The 13,992-nt window shown below is 33.0% G+C and overlaps 1 protein-coding gene across 1 annotated transcript in view; it reads left to right on the plus strand.

The window, feature by feature from the left end:
* Positions 1-1,710: 1,710 nt before the first annotated feature.
* LOC110992102 overlaps positions 1,711-13,992 on the plus strand; it is a 70,834-nt gene continuing 58,552 nt past the window's right edge. Inside the window, exon 1 of the mRNA XM_022257796.2 lies at positions 1,711-1,880. The gene's annotated coding sequence lies outside the window, so the exon portion shown is untranslated. The remainder of the gene's footprint in view (positions 1,881-13,992) is intronic.

Raw genomic sequence — 13,992 nt, forward strand, 5'->3', positions numbered from 1 at the left:
TTATTATTCTGGGCACAGCATAAGCCTAAAAACAGTAGAAAATATAATAACATTATAGAATCTGTATGGAAAAAAAACGTCGTTGAACCTATATACTTCCGAGATAACATATCTGCATAATAATGTGGTATTACTACTTTTTTAACCAAGACCTACTTGGTAATCGTCTAATCTTTATTTCTTTCAAGTTTATCCTGGAGGCCGTTCAAGTTTTGTGAATTAGGGGGCGCTTTGATTTTCTTATTTGGTGATTACGTCAACAGTAATTATTTAGTTTTTTTACACATATTACCCACACATTGTCTATGCTGAGAAAACGAAATGTTTAGGAGGATTCCTACAACAAATTAATTAATTAAAATGAATACGTTTATAAACTATTTATTTTGAGAGCTTTGTTTTCTTTTGCTGACTAGAGAAGGAGAGGGGGGATAAATTGCAGCAAATCTGCTGTAAAAGTATTTGGTTTTCTTGTTTTTTGGCAAAATTTAAGACTTTTTCAACAATTACTATATTTCAGGCAATATAATTACATTAACTTATTTAACCGATGAAGGTTTGTGTACCACTCTAAGAAATCATACTAGATATATATTGTTGAAATTTCATGATAGCGGTGAGACGTATCACAAAACATCTGAGAAAGTCTAAATTAATTCAACTAATGTATAAATACTCGTAATTGAGCCTCTTTTCAAAATTAATTTATCGCAAGCAGTTGTTTTGTATATAGCGATTTTCAAAACTTAATAACCCGCATAATACTTTGAATATCACACATTCCACACAGTTCAAGTTACGTAAATTTGTTTCTGCCGTTTATAACATTTTCGTAATTCGTGTTTTAAAAGTTTATTCTCATCAACTAATCGATGTTTTTTAATGATTGTATATATAAGTATAACAAATTATTTTCAGTTTACTAAGAAGATATATTGATTTTGTGATTATTATAGTATTTATCTCTTCGTCACAAAGACTGATATAATTTTCGATCATGATGAAGATAGTATGAAGAAGCACTAATTCGTTTTCTTACTACATTTAATCCACATTTTTCTCTTCTCTTTTAAGCTCTATTACTCATATTCTCGCAGACCCGAACTGTTTTCAATCATGCGAAATGTTGAATTAGGTTAATAAAATAAATTCGTGTTTAATGATGAAAATAAATTGTATTTCATTATATAAGTTTTAACGCCTGTATTAAAGTTGTGAGCAATAATTGCAATCAATAATTTTATTAACACATTGTCAGGCGTTACTTTACAAAACGAGTGAATACAAAACAATATAGTTGCAATGCTTATAAACATTGTATTGTGAAAATACTACTTTGTGATCTGTGACAGAATAAGAATTGTCAGTTTTAGGGATTACCTAAAGGTAATTATTACCTTAGTGACATAAACAGATATAGTCTATATTTGTTCTATGTAGAAATCTCTTATATACGTACATTAATTTCAACGCCAACTCCTACGAATAAAAACAATAACATAAAACATTTGCTTTTAAATTATTAACTATCGCGAACGTTACACATAAAACTCTACCATTTATACATATTATATATACGCTCCAACAGGACCTCCTCAACACTTCCTACACGTATAGGAAATCTATTTTTAATAACTCCATTTTCCAGGCATTTGAAACTAAGTCAGGTTCAACTTCAAGACAAAGCCTAGCACAATTACGCTCCCACCACAACGCTGGCAGTACATACCAGCGCCGTGCGCGGTTACGAACGTGTGCAGTGTTCACGCGGTAAATTGTCGAACTAAAAGTTTTTGATCGAATTTAAAATTCGAATACGACAAGTGTTGTGTCAGTGATTATTGTGCAAGTACTATCTGTATTTAAAATTTAAATCAGTGGTAAGTTTTTATTTAAATAACTTTATGCACTTTTCAGTGTCTTTAGTTATTCTTACATAGAGATACGTTTATGTTTGAAGTCTAGTTCCATTGTTTTTCAATCTCTATGGTGGAAATAAAATGTTTGTTTTGCCCTATTATTAAATAAATAATTTTCCCGCGTTATGTTGTCCAATCAGACGCGGAGTCAAGTAGGCATGAGCTCATAAACCTTTGGACTATGTGAACAAAAAATATATGAAAAATATTCTAACAATTAATATAATTTATTGGGATTGAAGTTTTAAAATTATTGTTAGTTACGATAGTTATTTAGAAAAAAGATTGTTTTTGATATTTTGGTTGGTGCTGTGAAACCTATATATATATATATATATATATACAAAATTAATATCTTAGTTAATACATATCTTAATTTAATACATGGGACAACGTTATATAGTTCTTTCTTTTTATACGGAATTTGTCGTAAGATTTTCATCGCAATCCAAATATAGTTAAGATTCATTAAAAATTTTATGTTTATGTTCTATTATATTTTATGTTTCTAAACCTTTCATAGGGTTAAGGGAAGTAACAACATTTAGACAGGATCTGCTCATTATTGGATGATACATCAATAAAAGCCAATCTCTATAGAAGAGAATGATGTTTACATCTTTCGCACAAGTGACGTCAAATGATAGAAAAACTATTAAACAAAAAGCGATCGGTAGCGGTACCGTACATTAAACGATGAAGAACTGTTGTTCGTTTCGGGTCGCTGGTCACCATCTGTCACCACCTGCTTCTACTCGTACCATAGTTATAAGTGGACCCTAAAGTTTTATAATAATCACACTGTCTCTTACCTATAATGACATGTATATGTTAAGAATATAATCACTTTAATTATGTTTTAATTGTTTCAAGATATAGTTGCTGATCTTTACAGGCATCTTATGAAATAAAATACTTTGCGATTAAAAACATTATTAGACAATTCTTTGTACATTCTGGGCAACGATGTTCGTTAGTACATTAATATTTATATTATTTGTAAGTTGTGTGAATACATTATTTTTATGTTTCTCTTAAAAAATACTTCACTGAAATTTAAATGTAACAATGCAAAGTAATAATAATAATAATAATAATAATAATAATAATAATAATAATAATAGCCTTTATTCAGATAATCTACATTACATATTTTATACATTTAAACAAATTTTCATTTTAATCTAATTCAGGTGCATCTGTGTGCCCTTTTTTGGCAAAGGCCTCCTCCAAATCCCGCCATTCCTCTCTACACTGTGCCACTCTCTGCCATGTACCACCTGCCGTTTCTTTAATGTGGTCAATCCACCTTCTCAGTTGTCTCCCTCTTTTGCGCTTGCTGTACCTTGGGCACCAGTTAAGCAGTTTTTTGCTCCACTTTTCTGTACCTCTTGCGATGTGTCCCACCCATTTCCACTTTAGCTTCTTGATCGTTGTTGTAACATCTGTTACCTTAGTTATTTTCCTTAATACTGTATTCTTTATTTTGTCTCTTCTTGTTTTCCCTATCATACATCGTTCCATCGCTCTTTGACACACCTGTAGCTTTGTATACTGCGCTTTAGTAGGCGCCCAAGTTTGTGATCCATATGTTAGTACAGGTAGTACACAAGTATTGAAGACCTTTCTTTTAATTACCATGCTTGTTTTCTTATTTTTCATGACTTCTTTAAGCGCCCAAAAGCTCTTCCATGCTTTTGCTATTCTTGTGTCGATTTCTTTTGTTGTTGAATCGGTCATAGATATTGTCTGCCCGAGGTACAAGTACTCATCTACGTATTCTATAATATTGTTATTTAACAGTACTTTTTCCTTTCTGGAATTCGTCATTACTTTGGTTTTCTCGGTATTCATTTTCAGACCGACAAACCTACTTTCTGTGTCAAGGTCTGAGACCATCTTCTCCAGTTCATCGCGTGTTGAGGCAAATAGAATTAGGTCGTCTGCAAACCTTAAGTGGTTCAATCTTTCGCCGTTTATCATTAGTCCGTACTTATCCCAACTTAGTTTTTTGAAAATTTCCTCCAGAACAGCCGAAAACAGTTTAGGTGATAGAGGGTCTCCCTGTCGCACTCCCCGTTCAATATTTATAATCCCTCCTAATTTATCCATTTTTATTCTAGTTTTTCCATTTTTATATATATTCCTGATTATTTTTATATATTTATTATTTATCCCCTGACTTTGCAAGGCTTGCCATATTTTTTCATGTTCCAGAGAGTCAAACGCCTTAGAATAATCAACAAAGCATAGGTAGATTGGGAGATTATATTCTTTGCTTTTTTCTAAGATTTGCCTTACTACGAAGATATGGTCTATTGTCGAATATCCACTCCGGAAACCTGCCTGCTCTATAGGTTGGTTGTCATCTAAGATTTTACCAAGTCTATGTAGAATTATTTTAGCGAAGACTTTGTATATATTCGTTATAGAGCTTATGGGCCTGTAGTTGTTGATGTCACTCTTGTCTCCTTTTTTGTGTATAAGTGTTATCGTCGAGTTTGCCCATTGTTCCGGTATTGATTCCGTTCTAACTATCTCATTAAAGAGAACGGTGAAAGTAGGTACCAATACTTCCTTTAGACTTATCAAAAGCTCGTTGGTGACGTAATCTGGACCCGGTGATTTGTCCTTTTTCAGAGTCTCGATAGCCCTTTCTACCTCCCTTGGCAATATATCAGGTACCTCTTCTCCATCTTCTAGCGTCGTTTCTTTCTTTCTGCTTGTTTGGGTAGAGTATAGTTGTTTGTAGAAATCTGTCGCCGTTGAGACAATATCCGGGCGTTTGGTTATTTTATATCCTCTTTTGTTATTTATATTTGGGATCCAGTTAATATTAGTTTTTAGTTCTTTGACAGCTTTCTTGATGCCACCAGTTTTGTTTATGTACCGTTCAAGTGTGTCTAATCTTAGTTTTTGTATGTCTTGCCTAAGTGATAATTTAATTTGTTTACTAAGCTTCGTTATTTCTACTCTGATCGATTTCGTTTTATTCTCCAATTTAATTAATTCCTGCCTTTGCTTAAGGAGTAAGGACGTCTCGTCTGATACCGAATGCCACTTGTTTCTATTTGGAGGCACTCTGTTTGAACTGTAAGTTATGGCTTCTAAAACATTGTTGTATTTTTCTTGTACTGATAATTCTTCCAAGTTTAGTTGGATTAAATGTTCTTTTATTTCGCTGATATTACCGATAAGGTGTTTTGATTCGCTTGTCCTAGCTTTAAAAGGTCTAGTCTTCTCTAATTTTATTTTTAGATTAGCTCTGACCATACGGTGGTTAGTATTGAAGTTTAGATTCTTAAGAATTGTACAGTCGCTGAACATGTTAGCCCTATTTGTGAGAATAAAATCGATTTCATTTTTATAGAGTCCGTTTGGTGAAATCCATGTCCATCTATTTGACGGTCTTTTTTTGTACATACTATTTAGAACCTTTAAATTATTTTCGTATGCTAATTCTATAAGTTTAGTTCCATTCCTGTTTCTTTTCCCTGTACAGTAAGGGCCTAGTATAATTTCTTCTCCTTTTCTTCTCTTACCTAGTTGAGCATTATAATCTCCCATAACAATGAGATTTTTATGTGTATAATTTAATATAGCTCTTCTAAGATCTGCGTAGAAGGAATCTACATCGGCGTTACTGGCTTGTTCCGTAGGGCTGTAAATCTGTACTATAGACCATTTTGCGTTCGATTGTGGCATTGTAATGTTCAGAATAGCAATTCGTTCAGATATTCCCAAGAACTCCTCGATATTCTTTTTAAGTTCTTTTTTTATAAGAAATCCGACTCCATATTTGCCTGATGTTTCGCCTTTAAAATAAAATACAAAATTACCGTGGTCTTCTATTTCTTCTCCTAGTCTCCGAACTTCGCTAAGGCCTATAATGGACCAGTGAATTTTTTCAATTGCTAATATTAGCTCAGTAAGGCTTTCTTCCTTTCTTAGAGTGAGAGTATTAATTGTTGCAATATACAGGTGCTGATTGTCTTTTTGGCGATTGACTATTTTGAGGGAATTATTTTTTATTTTGGGATTTGAAGGGTAATAGTCTTTTTCCCCCACGGTGACCAGCCGGCTTGGGAGAGGTGGAGGGGGCGCTTGTAATTGTTATTGACATGCTGTAGATTCTTCTAGAGCGGGACGTTTGGAGTTTGTTTTTTTTGTCAAGTAGTTGTCTATGTGATTGTTTTTATATAATTTTTTCGCTGCTTTTCTTGTTGTATCGGCTTCGCAGTTGTCTTCTTTCGACTCTGGTGACGTTGACTGGTTTCTCTTCTTTTTTCCTGGTCTTGACCTTCCAGAGACAGTGTTTGGATTTTTTAAATAAATAATTTTATCGTACTTTAGAATCGCTAGTCTGCCTTTTTCTCGTTCTGTGTTGACTATTATTTGCAACTCCTTGCGTTTATTAATGATTTCTGGAGGAAAATCTTCTTTAATGTAATAGGGTGATGACTCAAAATTTTTCCTTTGTTTAAGGATTTTTATTTTTATTTTTTTTATTTTTTTTTTTTTTTGCAAATGCAAAGTAATATCAAGGGATAATTAGAAAAGGTACGTTCAGAATACATGGCACGTTGTCACAAGTTTTAATAGTGTATTGTTTATTTTATTACATAAACCTATATACCTAGATAAACATTAGTTTATCTTATCGTGTATTAACACGGCAGGACAAATTCTCTAAATAAGACAGAGAAAAGCAAGAATTATCACAAATAATAAATATATAAATCACGACCCGTTAACATTGCTTAAATAAAACTAAAACGTCGTGTTGATATTGATTATGCGATTGATTTCTCATTAAAACCTATTTTTCTTGTCTTTGTAAATATTAAGGTAGGTTTAATCATTTCCAAATATAGACATGACCTCATCGTACGAGAGTTACGTGATCGCCATTGACAAATCACTCTAGAATTACATCTATTTGTCCGAATGTCTATTATACTACTAATGAAATTTGAATTCGTCAGCGTACATTGTAAAATGTTCGTTATGAGTACTTACATACATTAAAGTATAAGATTTTGGGAACCATTTTAATTAAAAACCTGTGTCGGTATTTTTTTTTAAATATAATTTAGTTACATCTTTTATTTTATCTATTTTTTGTTTTTGATTTCTCGACTGTTTTCAACACGCCGGATTGAATGAGTGAGTGTGTGGGTGCAAATGTGTGAGTGAGTTAGTTTATTGTAAGATTAAAAATGATTATTTCTCGTTTTGTCTAAAAAAATGTGTTTTCTATATGTACAATTACCAAAAGCAGTAAAAACGTTAACAGAAATTAAACATCTACAATATATATTTGGGCGCGAGAAGGGGCCTTAATTGAATACGATAGCAAGTCGAGTATATATTTATTGGGTTTATACACAACAACATAATATTATGTATCACAAAGAAATTTTTAATATATTAATTGAAATTATATCTAAAACGAATCCCTCCACTAATAGTTTCTAAACTTTAATTGTTTTTAATTTGTATCAAATGACGATATAGGAATGTCGTAAGGTAATTACTGTATCAAAGCCTTAAGGTTGCTCTTAATGTTACAATAACATGTTACTTGATGGCCTCGTCATAATGTCAACAGCTACACAGTCTAATGCACGTACAGTTGTGCACACTTTTTTAAGTTATTTTTTTTATTGTGCCATCTTCTTTCGAATGTTGGACATCATGACAGTTGTTTTAATTTTGGATGCCGCACTTTTGTTCAATGACTTGGTGATCAATGCAATGTCTAAGATTCTTCAACCAACATCTGCGGCCAAGTCTGTTGAAACAAAAACTTACGTTAAGTTGCTTTTTAGCCGAAATACGATCCTATTTTCATTATTCGTTCAGTTTTTACGTATTAATACATTACAAGCAGACATCTGTTAGTATTTTCTGTCATTTTAGACCCAAATTGTTAAGATTAATCTACGAAAGTTCGATCCATGAAGTCCTTCTTCTGGCTCATTAGAAGCGCACTTACTTGATTTTGAGTTTGTAGACTGTGGTCGTGTAGATTAATAATTATTGAATCATTACACTTAAGCTTTACCTTCGAAGCTTACGAAAGCTCGCCATTACTCACCTGACGAAATTAATTCGTCTAATCAACACCTAATTACTTAATTATAGTTTTTATTGAAATCCGTGTGAATTCTTACCTTATTGACTACAATATAAAAGAAACCGAAGAATTTTCTTTAATATATATTTTATTGATACCTATCCAGTTAGTATTATTAGTACTTGACTATAATATGTAAAGATTTATAATTGGCGTAAAAAAATATTATATTTAGTAAGTAAGTTAGTAATAAGCAGTAAATCGTTCTCAATAAATAAGGAAATAAAAAAAAACCTTATTAAATTTCACACTCAACAATAATAATATACCAACAAAATAATAATAATAATAATAATATAGCCTTTTAAACCCGAAAACTCTTCGAAAGTCACTTTTTTTTATAGAACAGGGGGCAAACGGGCAGGAGGCTCACCTGATGTTGAGTGATACCGCCGCCCATGGACACTCTCAATGCCAGAGGGCTCGCGAGTGCGTTGCCGGCCTTTTAAGAATTGGTACTTTATATATTTTCACTCCAGGATATCTCGGAATTCGTTGTGCCTCTTGGCAAAGGCCTCCTCTAACCCTTTCCACTGTTCTCTATCTTTTGCGACTCTTCTTCAGTTGTAGCCTGCTGTTAGTTTCAGTTCGCCCAATATACCAACAATATGCTACCTCTTGAATTCTTATCACAACTGGACTAAAGATCCTATGGAAAATCCTTTCATAAATCAGTAATATAAGTATCGTAATACATCCGTCATTATGAGCAATACTAAATTGCTGTTGCTGAATTAAATCACACTTCATCACGATGTCGACAACATGAAAGTGTCATAATAAATTCATAGTTAATTAAAATATTCAGTTTCTAATACAAACTATTTCTATGTAAATTGCGATAAAAGATCCGCTACCATTGCGAAAAGTCATAAAGCTGTCATGTTAAAAGCTAAAAATCATGCAAGAGTTTAGAACACGTCTGCTAATTCTGATTTACGTTGAATGAGAAATGTGAAAAGTTAGTAAGAAGTCGTCCTACGAACTGATTTTCAAGAACTTATGAAGGGAAAAAACGTCAAAAAACCGTAATATGTTCACCCAAACAGTCGATAATGTATTACAGAAGGACCAAACGACAAAAATAATCACAAAACAGACCCGAGAAAATTTTATTTATTTTATTTTTATTTATTTAGAAAAACCCGGTTTTAGCCGGTGACCCTAAATTGACACGGGTGAACAATAAATAATATACTTTACAAACGAAACACAAAAAAAAAAAGAAACATGAAATTACATAATAAAAAATATAAGAATTATACTAAAATACTATTATGCACTAAGAAATTATATAACTTTTGCCAGTTCACTCAACGGACAATGAAAAAGGTCGTTAACCTATATATTTCGTTAACTAAATTAATACACCGAATAATATGTGCCCTTTGCAGAAGTCCTAGCTATGGGCACATGAAGTTCCGGCGGAGGATGCCGCTTTCTGACTTACCCATCAGGCATATTAAAGGTAAGGTACTGAAGTACTGAAGTCCTTGCCATGAATCTTGAATCTGAGACGAAAAATGGACGCATCGTAATTAATTATAATATTCATGAAATAAGAGAGAGATATCAGTGTTGGCCTATCGGCTTTAGCTTGCGACTCACATCCCTGAGATCGAATCCCGGCTGTGCACCAATGGACTTTCTGCGCATTTAACATTCGCTCGAACAGTGAAGGAAAACATCGTGAGGAAACCGGCTTGTCTTATGATCTAATCACCTACTTGCCTATTAGATTGGTAAATGATCATGATACAGAAAACCTGAGGCCCAGAAACCAGGCCCCAAGCCCTTTTTTATAGAACAGGGGGCAAACGGGCATGGACATTCCCAATGGCCAGTGGGGTCGCGAGTGCGTCGCCAGAAAACCTAAAAAGGTCGTAGCGCCAGTGATTTATGTCTGAAAAATTAATTGAGTCTAGTGAAAATTGTTCTGGAAAACTATTTTAATTAATTATTAAAAACGATTAATAATTACAATTATTGGTTTCGAATTACCCAACGTATATTCTATATTTAAATAATAATAATATTCAGCGTATATTCTAAATTTTATAATTCTAAATTTAAAATTGAATTTCGGACTAATTCTTTAGTATAATTCACAATCTCAGCAACATCACCTTTTACGGGTACAAATTATTCTCGTTCCTAGATTAGTATTTTTATATCCTGATTATCCTAGTTATAGCCACGACAGTTCCATGTTAATCGTTATCATTGCGTGGTTGAGACCAATTTACAAGTAGCCAGACTTATCTACACGTATTTTGCCTGGTTTTATTAGTTAGAAATAGCAGGAATAAGATACTAAAGTTTTTCTTGCAGTTTCATATAAACATATTGTAATGATTTTTAAACTTTTGAGCTCAGAGTTTTTCTAGCTTTCTGCTGCTTTAGTTAAGAATAGCCCAGAGATATAATATAATAATCTTAAGTCGAGGCAAAGGGTCTTTATACAAAAGGGGTCCATACTGCAGAGCACGCATGTATAATAATAATTAATAAAAAAATAGACACCCATTAATTGATTTGTATTTTTATAGTGTGGAATTAATCTTTAAGCGTAATCTTTATAAATATCATTCTACTGTATGTATGTATGTCACTGAACTTATCTTACCGACTGGACCGATTATTATGATTTTTTTATTCGTTAAGATTCACAAATTAGTCCGGTAGATGGCGCTGAATACTGTTCGGTACTTACATACTTTGCTTTATAACCTAATCCCTTTAAACATCATGCGGGACAACGTGTGTCAGACACCAGTTATTATTAATATTGTGGCTCTAAAGCGAACGAAAATGAAGAATTTAAAAACCGATGTTCGCCTACTAGTTCATAGAGAAATGTGATTCAAACTCCATTAATATAAGCTAGATATATTATAAATTTTGCAAGTGGTTCTGACCTAGGGTTGTCTCGCGGACAATAAATTATATCGCATTGTTCATTTGAAAATGTATTGGAATTCGAAATACCGTTGAATTAGACTTGAATGGGTATGAATCATGAGCCGCTCGTTCATAGGAAACTATTCATACATACGTATGTAAACTTTGAAGATTAGGATTACTATGAGGTCAGGTTCTTTAATATGAACCACCTAATTTATAAAACTAAATCAGTATAACAGTTTCAGAAACCTTGATGTCTTATTTACTGTTATTATTTTCTTTATATACATTATGTATTTACACTGTTTATTCGCGAATTCTTGGCGCACCCGGATGCGGGTACGACATTTTGCATATAGTACATATCTGATTATGCTTCTTGTAAATAAAAAAAATGTCTAAGTGAGATTTCGATTGAAGGGATAACGGGGTTTCGCGCCAAGTCTCGAATCTCTATTTGACTTAAAGAAGGCCAGTATTCTATTCAGCTATAAATTTTACTATTTGAAGTTTGATATACTGTATTCCAGCGGAGACTGAACCTTAAATGGAATTAAACTAGTTTCAGCGATATTGAATGCATGCAATGAATCTCTTCGTTTCATAATAAAGTCCAATTTCAATAGCGATGCACTTTCAAATCTAAACGTGCCTGTTATGGTGTTTCTGAATTCATATTTCACATGACTTTTAAGATAAGCGTATCGATTTTAAATAAGCCGACAACACATTCGCGAGTCTTCAGAAAATGTGTGAGGGTATTAACGACAGGTGAATGCCCGATTATAATGATAAATAAAAACATTACTTTGTACACACCATTATTTATTGTTTATTCACCATTAAGAGATGCACAGATTCTTAAAAAGCCGACAACGTATTCGTAAGCCTAATAAGAATGTATACGGTATTAACATCAAGTGAACCTATTAGCCGATAGGTCTCTGTTAAATAAAAATATTACTTTGGTTCAATGTTAGATCAAAAGCTCTGCGTTGTACCAAAGATACAATTGTTAGTCTGTTCAAATAAAACGAGCCTTGAACTTATGACATACATAGAAAACAGTTTAACATTTTACGATGGTTTTTACGAACAGTTGAAATTTACAACAATCTTAATTATGAGCCCAATAAAACTAACCTTAACTAACGGTTAAACTAACTGTAATCTTAATCTCTGTACAATAACAACATAACTGTTGCTTTTAGGTAAATTAATCAGTCACAGACTTGTCAAAAGTTTCTCTGGACTAAGAAACAATTACTTCTTAGATTCGGAATTTGTCGTAGAGTCTGCCATGTATGTCAAAAATGCGGCCCCGTTCTGTGCATCTAGTTCGTGTTTTCCATGGCTTGGAGATCCCGTTCCACACCAATCGTCACTTTGGTACCCTGTACCCTGGTATCCTCCATCCGAGTAACATATTGGTACGCTCTTTTCCTTCTATTCTTAAAAGGCCGGCAACGCACTCACGAGCCCTCTGGTATTGAGAGTATCCATGGGCGGCGGTATCACTTAACATCAGGTGAGCCTCCTACCCGTTTGCCTCCTGTTCTATAAAAAAAAGGAGATGAACTCTGGCGTAAGAGCGGATGATCATGCGACAAGTTCAATACTACTCTATTGTATGCATGGAAAAATGTAGCAGGTATAATTGTTTTTCTGTAAGTGGCGATTAAATTGCGGCCAAGTTAAAGGTGAAGGCTGTTCATTATCGTCACGTATCACTTAGCTACTTGTTCCCAGGCTTTTAAGTGTTAATTTAAAGTTGTACCACGTTTGAGATACGTCGGATCTTTATGTTAGGTATTAATCTTTACGACAATCTAAGTAAGTACTTAAAAGCAAAACCATAGACAACCATTGAATATCAACGTTACTGAATTAGCGTAAATACAATTCAAAGGAAAATAATTCACCTGTGTTAGCCTTTTTTTTTAAATGTCTAGTCGGGCATTAATGTTCGTGTGCCGATGTTGTTATAAATAATTCAGTGCCGCTACATGCTTTTTAGGTCTAGGCCTCAGATGTCCGTATCTTTCATCATCATTTGATAATCAAATAGGCAATTAGGTGATCAGCCTACAGTGACTTTTTGGCTATCAGCATTCCTTACGATGTTTTCCTTTGCCGTTCGTGAATGTTAAATGCACACATAGAGATAAAGTAAATTAGTCTACAGTCGGGGATCGAACCTACGACCTCAGGGATGAGAGTCGCACGCTGAAGCAACTAGACCAAGATTGCGTCTCTTATATTTATATTTCTAGCATTTTATAGGTTAGTAAATATTAAACAAAGTTCTCTAGCTGCGATTGTCTCTATGGACACCATGAACGTTTGGTTTGATTTTATGTGTATAATATTTAATTGATATAAATATTTAATAAATCACATTGAATAACACATGAAAACTACTTACTAACTAAACTATTTTACGTGATATATTTAGATTTCTTGTAAACGTCGTTAGAGGTGGAATTTGTCGGAATTAAGATTGAGATAACATTTTTTAAGTACGTTTTTTTTCCTAAATACCTTGTTAACTAAACTAATATTTACCAATTCTTAAAAGGACGGCAAAGTACTTGCGAGAAAATGGCAATTCGTCTATGGGCGGCATCACTCCAATAAAACCTATTTCTGAGTTATTCAATGAAAGAAAAATGTTTGTGATGTAATCAGGAAATTGTATAATATCAACGTCCGTATATGGTGAGAGCCTCATTGGGAAGGTCATGATGACATCATCATAATGTGGGCTTAGCAGAAAGCTTGCTAAAGATTTTATACTATTTATAAAGTCTTATTCGTGTATTACAAATTAAACCATTTCTGACATTAAGATAATGAAATGAAAATTTAAAAATCTTTATCATGGATATTGAGAGACTGACACATATATTAAATAGTGTTAAACAGCAGTAATTAAACTATTTTTAAACAAGAATATGGAGTGTATTGCGATATTGTATGATAAATACAAAGTTGTCTCATTTACTGAAGATTTTGTTAAATTATTTTATA

This window comes from Pieris rapae, chromosome 13 (assembly GCF_905147795.1).
Source record: "Pieris rapae chromosome 13, ilPieRapa1.1, whole genome shotgun sequence".
NCBI classification, from domain to species: Eukaryota; Metazoa; Arthropoda; class Insecta; order Lepidoptera; family Pieridae; genus Pieris; species Pieris rapae.